We start from the raw sequence: 10,604 nt of genomic DNA, 5'->3' as shown, positions 1-10,604 counted from the left end.
ACGGTTCGTCTGTTGCATCCTTCACGGTCCGTCATTTTGGCCATCGCACTTGGGCCAAAAATGGGAGTTACTGTCTTGGTTGTGATGGGCCGAGCGATGGTCCATCGCAGACACGACGGTCCGTCTGATTGTCCATCGCACCTGGGCGGTTCTGACAACTCTTGGTAAAACGGCCACAATTGTTACCCCGTAACCAAATTTGGACAAAATTGTTATCGTTGGAAAGCAATTCAATTCTCTACATGACAAAAAGTCAAATTGAAGAAAATTCTATATGGTTTAAACACCAATCACTTGGGAAGTCACTTCTCAATATTGTAGGGCCGAAATTACACTTCGCTTTACATGCTCTAACGCTCAGACTACGAGGGAACTTTGCGGGGTCTTAAAATATCTACCCCTTGGAAACATTCATCCTTGAATATCGCTAGTTAGACTAGGAACACAGAAAAAATAGAGTACACATAGATGAAGCAATTTGCTAAACGACTTAAAATCTCTCTAAACTCTTGAATACCTTAGGAATCGCAAAAACTCATGCAAGAATAGATACATAGATGAACTTTAGATTAGAAAGGATAAATTAAGGAAAAATAATATCTTCAGATTGATCTAAACTCGTGGAAAAGAGGTGCGGGTACTTAACTCGCATGTCTGCTTCTCTCTCCTAAGTAGCGCCCTCAACTGACTGGTTCCGCCCAAAAACTTTGACTAAGTGAACCTCTTTGTTCCTTAGTCTACGGATCTGGAAATCTAGGATCTCAATAGAAATCTCATCGAATGAAAGAATGTTCTAAATATCAGCACTCTCTGAGGAATCTACAACAACAGAATCACCAATATGCTTTTTAAGCATGGAGACATGAAAAATAGGATGAACGGTTGACAACTCCGCAAGCAACTCAACCTCATAGGATACTTTGCTAACAAGGCTCAAGACTCTATACGGGCCAACATAACGGGGAATAATCTTTCCCTTTTTACCAAACCTCTTCACCCATTTCATGGGTGAAATCTTCAAGCATACCAAATCACCCACCTCAAACTCAAGATCTCTTCTCCTTACATCGGTATAAGACTTTTGACGACTCTGAGCTGTCTTCAACCTTTCTCTATTCAACTTAACTTTCTCCATATATTTAAACACTACATCAGGCCTAATCATAACAACTTCTCTTACTTCAAACCAACCTACGGGTGATCTACATCTCATACCATACAAGGCCTCAAATGGTGCCATCCCAAAACTAGCATAGTGACTATTGTTATAGGCAAATTCTATCAATGGTAAATGCTTATCCCAACTACCTTTGAAATAAAGAGCACACGCCCTTAACATGTCTTCCAGGGTCTGAATGGTCCTCTCAGCCTGACATATATCTGTGGATGAAAAGAGGAACTCAAAAGAACTTGGGTACCAAGACCCTGCTGAAATGGCCTCTAATACTGAGAAGTAAATTGAGTGCCCCTATCCGAAATGATGGACAAGGGAACTCCATGCAGCCTGACTAACTCCCGAATATATAATATAGCATAATCCTTAGCTGTATAGATGTGTGCATGGGCAAGAAATGTGCAGACTTAGTCAGCCTATCCATAACAACCTAAATAGAATTATGATGACGATGCAAAAGAGGCAACCCGGTCATAATGTCCATATTCACCACCTCCCACTTCCAAATGGGTAAAACAAAATCTTACATCACACCACCAGATCTTTGGTGCTCTACTTTAACTTATTGGCATGTTGCACACTTTGCTACAGACCCAGCTATATCCTTCTTCATACCATTACACCAATAGATTTCCCGCTAGTTGAGGTACATCTTGGTAGTGTTGGGATGAATGGAATGTCACGCGCCTTGCGCTTCATCCATAATCTTCTGCCTCAAATTATCAACACACAAAACACATAATCTACCCTTCAATCTCAACACGCTCTCTCCACCTCGGGAGAAAACCTTTACTTTTTGGTCCTTAACTGACTCCTTTAGTTTGACCAAACTAGGATATTTGTCTTGCTTATCTTTCACTTCCAAAACTAAAGAGGATTCGGAACTACTCTGCACCAAAGCTCTCCCCTCGGCTGAATTAAGCAACCTAAGACCCAATCTAGACAGACAATGTACATCATGAGCTAACTCTTTCTTACCTTTCTCTACATGAGAAACACTACCCATAGACAACCTGCTAAGGGCATCTACCACTATATTGTCCTTGCCCGGGTGATACAGTACACTCATATCATAGTCTTTCAACAACTCCAACCACTTTCTCTGCCTAAGATTCAACTCTCTCTGAGTAAACACATTCTGCAGGCTCTTATGATCAGTAAACACATCAACATGAACACCATAAAGATAGTGTCTCCAGATTTTCAAAGAAAAGACTATAAAACCTAACTCAAGATCATGGGTTGGGTAATTCTTCTCATGCAGATTTAACTGTCTAGAGGCATAGGCTATAACCTTACCTCTTTTCATTAACACATAACCTAAACCAATTCTAGAGGCATCAAAATACACCACAAAACTATCTGTACTATCAGGCAAAGTCAATACAGGGGCTGAAGCAAGTCGAGTCTTCAACTCCTGAAAACTCTTCTCATAGGAATCTGACCGCTGGAACTTAACTTTATTTTGGGTCAATCGGGTCATGAGAGATGCAATAGAAGAGAAACCCTCAACAGAATAGTGGTAGTAGCTAGCTAGACCCAATAAACTCCTAATGTCAGATGGGGAGATAGGTCTAGGCTAATTTTTCACAGCTTATGTCATTTGGGTATCAACTCTAATACCTTCGCCTGAAATAATATGACCTAGAAAGGCTACAGACCTTAGCCAAAATTCACACTTACTGAATTTGGAGAACAAATGGTGATCTCTAAGAGTTTGCAAGACAACTCTAAGGTGATTCGCGTGGTCATTCTCATTATGGGAGTATACAAGGATGTCATCTATGAAGACAATGACAAACATATCAAGATATGGCTTGAACACTCGATTCATAAGGTCCATGAAGGATGCTAGGGCATTGGTTAGCCCGAAAGACATGACTAGAAATTCAAAGTGACAATAGCGAGTTCGGAAGGCTGTCTTTGGAATATCATATTCCCTCACTTTAAATTAATGATAGCCGGATCTAAGGTCTATCTTGGAGAAATAACTTGCACCTTACAACTGATCAAACAAGTCATCAATCCTAGGAACAAAATACTTATTTTTGACTGTGACCTTGTTAAGATGACGATAGTCAATGCACATATGCAAAGAACCGTCTTTCTTTTGCATGAATAAGACAGGTGCACCCCAAGGAGAAATACTGGGCCTAATGAAACCTTTGTCTAAAAGATCTTTGAGTTGCTCTTTTAACTCCTTAAGCTCTGCAGGTGCCATACTGTATGGTGGAATAGAAATAGGCCGAGTATCGAGAAGAAGGTCAATCCCGAATTCTATCTCTCTATTGGGAGGTACCCCTGGGAGATCTTCCAGAAAAACATCTGAAAACTCAGAATATCGACTGGCTGAATAGTTAGAGCCTCGGACTTAGTGTTTTTGACTCTAACTAGGTGATAGATACAACCCTTGGATATTAGCTTTCTGGCTTTGAGATAGGAGATAAAATAACTCTTGGGAAATACCAAACTCTCAGACCACTCAAAAGCTAGTTCATCAGGAAACTGAAACTTGACCACATGGGTACGACAGTCTATAGATGCATAACAAGAATGAATCCAATCATACCTAGTATACGGTCAAAATCCACCATGTTTAACTCTATCAAATCCACAAGTATGACTCTATGAAGAACAGTAACAGGACAATCTCTATATACTTATTTAGCAATATCTGACTCCCCTACTGGTATGGAGACTAGGAAAGGCTCAGGAATCCTTTCGGGACTCATTTTAAAATTCACAGCCACAAGCGGGGTCACATAAGAGATACTTAACCTGGGGTCTAACAACACATAAACATCAAAACAAAAGACGTAGAGCATACCAGTATCAACATTAGAAGGGTCCTCCTACTTTTAATAGGATGGTAAAGCATAGAATCTGTTCTAGCACTGATAGAAAGCAGTGCTAGATGAAGCGCCCTGAGCAGGGGCAGGATGGGGTACATGAGCTGGTACACTAGTAGCCTGTGCCTGAGGTTGGGTATCTCTATTACGCTGTCTAGCATGAGGACAATATCTAAGTCTGTGGGCCTAATTTCCACAACCAAAATAACCCCTCAGATCTATGAAACACTCACCAGGATGATCCCTACCATACTTAGTACAAGGAGGATAACAGGGCCAGTTACCGACACTGTTCTTCAACCTAGACATAAAATAACTTACCCCTTGCTCCTGCCTACTTCTAGGCGTGGGAGAACTATTTAATAAAGGCACTGGCATAGACAGACGTCTCTAAAACTGAGGGCGATTCCCTCGATGGAATCTAGGCTGGCTAAACTCATGCTGCTCATATCTATCCTTCTTGTTACCACTCACTCTATCTCTCTCTAATATTATTCACCTCTATCTACTGGGCATGCATCATCAACCTAGCCAGATCAATATCCCTATAAAGAATTGCAGTCCTACACTCCATCAGTACTAACCTAAAAACACCGATCACTAACTTGCTCATACTAGCCCAGGTGTTAGAAATCAAATCAGGAGATACTTGGCCAACTAGTTAAACTTCAAGCAGTACTCCTTAACAATCATGGAGCCTTGCCTAGAGTTCATAAATTACACAGTCTTTGCCTCCCTCATCTTAAGCGGATAGAACTTGTCCAAGAATGCATCTTAGAACACCTATCAAGTCATAGGAGCAACATTATCACCTCTACCCTTCCTTCATGATACAACCCAGTCATAAGCAATGCCCTTCAATCCGTAGGACACCAACTCAACACTTTCTTCCTCAGAAACATGCATCACTTGCATGATTTTTCTCACCTTCTCAAGGTACAACTATGGGTCCTCATCTGCCTTAGACCCATAAAACTCTAGCAGATTTATCCGTATATAATCACGAATCCTAGCTGTAGTTACATCACCTCCTTGCTAATTTGCAACTGCAGCCTGGTTATTGGCCCGAACATTGGCAGTGACTGCTTGGGCTAATACCTAAAAGACCACTGGAAACTCGATAGGAGACACAGTCTCATTCAAAGGATCAATATGTGGGGGTTGCTCATTATCATTCCTGCGGGCATTCACTCTTCGGAGAGGAATTTTCTTAAATAGAAGAGCACAAATTATTAGATGAATGGGACAACTATAGGCACGATAGAATCCAAAAGAAAGAAATAACTTTTCTTAAAATGTCTTGTAGCCTCTTGCTCATAGATGTGGCGTGCTATACACCGATGATTAAGACTTTACTCAACGCGGCTGTTCAGACTCCCTAGGACTCCTTCAAACCTTAGGCTTTGATACCAAGTTTATAACAACCCAAAATTGCCTCCCGAGACGTCACACGGTGCTTAAGGCTACAAGTAGCCCCAAGATAACCCTTTGAGCCTGTTTCTGCTAGTAACACTCATTTCAAGATGAAATAATTCAAACACTAGCATAGTCATATCATATGAAGGGAGATACACAGAAAATACTAGATCCAAATGACCATAATACTAGAATTCTTAAAACAATCACAATATGATAACTAGTCTGACAAAGCCTCTATAAATCCATGAACTAGAGAGCTATTGAGATAGGTCCCCAACTGACTCAAAATGAACTGAAAGTAATAACATAGTCTCTCAAATACAGAAATGTCTGAAGATAGGTCCTCAAACCATGAGGACTTACCACTGTAGAAATATAGACAGAGGTACTCAGAAGTCATTGATGAGGCTGGGACTGAGCACCTGAACCTACATTATAAGATAATGTAGCACATAGACGTATATATAGATCAACAGTTGGGAATGTGCTGAGTATGTGGGGGTGCATGCATTTATATAAAACAATATTTTAATCAAATCATGCATACAATAAGTATGACTCACATGGCTCGAATAAGTATAAAATGTAAAGCTCAGGACTTATGTAGAATGGAGCATGTAACACAAATCTCGTGAGTAATCATAGTTTAACTATGAAATCGATAATCTTATCTTGTTCTCATTACCCATAGGCTAAAGGAAACTTTAAACAATACTTTCAACTCATTCATATGTCTCATGGAGAGTAAAATTTCTTTAATGCTCAAGAAATCATAACTCTTTTGAACTCAAGTACTTGGAATTTGGAATCATATAACTTTGAAACATTCTTGAAGGCATTTCATTCACTTTTGGAAAATATCTCGTTTCAAGCTTTAGGGAAAAATACTTATATCAAGGGAAGATACTGTAGTCTTAGGGAGCAAATCCGCAACTTTACTATTAGAAAAATAACTTGTATCAAGGGAGGTTCTCTTAACCGACATAAACCATGCGAGCTACACGGAGTCCAATAATTTGTCCTCCAAAAGAAGAGACCTCACATTGGGGAGGAGCGTCATACTCTTGCCAGGAAGTATAACATCAATTTAGTAATCACTTATCTCAGACTTGGGCCTAATATCTCGGCCTTAGGACCCAAATCTCAAACCTATAGTGGCACATAGTTCTGGGGTAAGAAACTGTATTAACTTATCCAACTCGGTGGTAAATACTAATCCCTTTAGTTTATCTCGCTCATCTCATGGAAATCCACTTTAAAATAATCTCATGGTTCATCGAGAACCCCATAATCAAATCTGTAATCTCATGTAGTGAAGTTGATTTCAAAACTCCATGATCATTAGGTCAAAACATTTCTCAATAATCTCAGAATACTCAAATCATGGGTGCTTATAGCATAAGAGTTCATAAAATTGCAAATCTCAAGTATGGCTCAATAACCCATAATTAAATCTCAAGTTTAAACTCATCAAAAGCATAATAGATAGCATATAGATTCATAACTCATGTAGAAATATGGAAATTTCAGCAATTTGACTCAAAAATCTCAACATGCTCATAAACTTCAATATCTCAAACATTTCAACTATTAATTTCTCAAGGATTAAAATCACGGGGTATAGACCCAGCTGCAATTTCTGAAGAAAACATGTGAAAATCATGCCATTAGACTCTCAATTCATGGGAAACATAAAAATATTGCAATCAATAATAATGGGTGAAAAACCATAATTCAAATTCATGTAAAATCTCATAGATTGCAGAAAATCATAGTTTAAATAAACCTTTGGGCACAAGGATGAAAGGATTACCCTTGTTCAAAACCCCACATACCTTAGATTATGAAATTAGATGAACAAGCTTGCTCTAAACTCATATTCTTACTCTTGAGAGAGGGTTATTGCAACCCTTGAACTTGGGAAACTCAAATATCACCTCAATTTATTGAATCTATGGTGAGTTCTTGAATTTCTTGGAGAAGGGATTTAGATTTGATATTGAGGGAGAAACCCTAGCTCTCTTGTGTTTTGAGTGATGAATGAAACCATATGCTTCACTTGGAATATATATGATTGATAAAAGAGTGGAACGAATGAAAAGCCCCTTTTTAAAATAAGTTAAAAATACTAAACGGGGGCTGCGACAATCCATCGCAAGTCCAACGGTCCGTCGGGTCGTCCGTTGTATGTTGGCCAAGAATGGGACACACTGGCTCAATGTGATAGTCACAGCGATGGTCCTTTGTATACCCAATGGTTTGTTAAATCATCTGTCACATATTGTCCAGAATGAGGCCACACTATTTAAGCATGACGGTCCCAGCGACAATCTATCGCATCCTTGACGGTCTGTCATTTTGTCCATCACACTTGGGCCCGAAAAGAGAGTTACTACCTTGGTTACGATGGGCTGAGCGATGGTCCATTGTAGACTCGAAGGTCCATCAGATCGTCCATTGCACCTGGGCGGTTCTGACAACTGTCGGTAAAATGACCATAATTTCTCACCCCGATACCGGATTTGGACGAAATTGGTATCATTGGAAAGCTAATTCAATTCTCTATATGACAAAATGTCAAATTTAAGAAAATTCTGTATGGTTTAAACACCAATCACTTGGTAAGTCACTTCTCAATCTTTTAGGGCCAGAATTATACTTTTCTTGATACGCTCTAAGGCTCAGACTACGAGGAAACTTTGCGGGGTCTTAAACTTGCCTTGATTCAAGTTAAAAAACTCTTATGCCTTTGCCTCCCTTATCTTTTAAGGAAAGAAGTGGTTTAGGAAAGCATTACAAAAATCATCCCACAGGGATAACTCAACATCGTCACCCGTTGACTTATCCCATTACTTATACCACTAATATGCCACATCTTTCAATTAGTAAACGGTGAACTCTACGCCTCTATATTAGTGGCATGCATCACATGAAAGATCCTTTCCATATCATTAAGGAAACTTTAAGGATCCTCCTAGAACTTAAAACTAGTAAAGTTTGGAGGGTTTAACCTCATAAACTAGCCAACTCTTATGGCTTTAAAAGATTGAGTAACAGAGGAACCACAGTTAGACTGAGAATCTACCAACTGAGCCAACTTATGAATAGTCTGATGAAACTCAACATTCATCATATCAGCCTGAGGAGCACGAGAAGGACGAGAGGGGATTGGTGGAACTCCAAAAGGTCAATTAGGAACTAGACCCCTATATCAGGTCTGGACCCATAAGCAGTCCTCGGTTAGGATTGAGGAGTTTTTGTGAGCTTTAAATTATCTAGGAGGCATGATATAAAAATCGAACAAATAGGATTTAGAGAAGATTTCAAGACCTTAGACTCTACAACCAAAAATAGAATACAAGAAAGAGAAACATTCCCAAATGCCTCGTGGCCTCTCCCTTATGAGTGTGGTACGTAACATACACTTAAAAGGGACTCTACTCAACATGGCTTTGTAGACACCCAATTGACGATGAACCTAGTGCTTTGATACTAATATGACATGACCCAAACCAAGGTCTGGCTTTGTAGGGTATCTCAAGTCCAGCCAGGACCAAAGAACACCCCCACTACCCAAATTGTTGACCACCCTTCACCCAATGTCTGAAGAATTCCAAACATATAACAAGATAAGATAACATTAAATTAAAGACATTATATGATTTTATAACTAAAAACAATATCCACAACCAATTAACCCTCGAACACCAACCCCAATGCCAATACCAATACCAATGATAATACCACTACAAACACTGCCTATGCCTATAGTACTCAAATAAAGACTCTATTCAGAACCAAAAAATATTTACTTGGGACATTCTCCCAACCATAGGAAAAACCAAAACCAAAGAAATAATAATGACACAAAGAGATCTATAGCATGAAATGGGTTCTTCTGGAGTGTGAAAGATCACTACTTTAGTCTAACTCAAAAGTTATCCCTGAATCACCAAGTCACTGGCAGAAAGAGTGAAAGTATAGCTACTTCCTACATAACATGGGGATACAACACCTGAAGATGGTTAGAGGGGTGAGTTCTAGCATGTAACTCAAGAATAATGTTAAAGTAATGCCATTACTTCAAAACCAAATCAAACTAATGCAAATAACCATATGCAATTACATATATACATATATACCGTGCTGGGATAGGGAATAAGGTTTAGCATGCATTTTAAAACATTAGTCTGGGTTATGTAGCTTTACTGTCATAATTACACCCACGGGCTATATGGGTCTATTATTACCCCCCGAATAGGCCCAGTGCGTGTAGCTGCACGAATTGCAGATATCGTGACCATAAGTCGTAACCAAGACCCCTATACATCATCAACCTTATGACTCAACCACCCAACTAGTAACCAAACCTTATGATTTTTAAGGTCTAGTCATAGGAAACGCAGAACTCAAATGGGTCAGACATAAGACAACTTATGATTTCACCTCACGACTCATAACCTATCTTTATGGATCTAGTGAGCTACTCGTACTCAAAGAAAAGTCAAGCCATAAATTTACTGATTTGGTTATGGCTCTTCCTAAAGACTCATCACCATTCCTTATGACTCATATCCCCAAAGTCGTAACTAAGGAAGAAACCCAAACACCATCCATTAGTCTTCTTACGACTAGGGCCCTCTGACCCGTTGAGACACCATATGACCCATATGGTCAAGTTATAATCAAGGCAGTGATCTCAAATCTCAAGAAATTTTATGGACCTAAAATCCATAACGTTACATAAATACTCTACATGCCCTCCATACATTATCTCAAAGTAGCCTGAGCAAGTGGGACTGTGGAGAGGTGTATGGATTCTAACATTTGTGTAACAGAAGCTAAAGCGACAAAATTCTAAGTACCTTGAGCTGATGAAAAACATCCGGCATACCTTGAGATGCATAAACACCTTTCTGGATGTAGACTCTACCTCTTTTCAAACTAGGGCATGGGTGAATCCTCCTTCTCACATAAGTAGAACCTGATTCATCATATCCATTATCATAATAGGGAGAAATAAAAGAGTGTGGTGATAAAGTCATGTCTGATTTTATTTGGGGCCCAATTCAGATAACATAAGCTGGTAAAGTCTGACGCTCTAACTGTGGTACCGGTAGTAGTGCGGGTTAAAAGACTGACTGAATAGCAGTTGGTACAGG

The sequence above is a fragment of the Capsicum annuum genome, chromosome 6 (genome assembly GCF_002878395.1).
Source record: "Capsicum annuum cultivar UCD-10X-F1 chromosome 6, UCD10Xv1.1, whole genome shotgun sequence".
Lineage (NCBI taxonomy): Eukaryota > Viridiplantae > Streptophyta > Magnoliopsida > Solanales > Solanaceae > Capsicum > Capsicum annuum.
Note: the sequence above shows the minus strand (reverse complement) of the source record.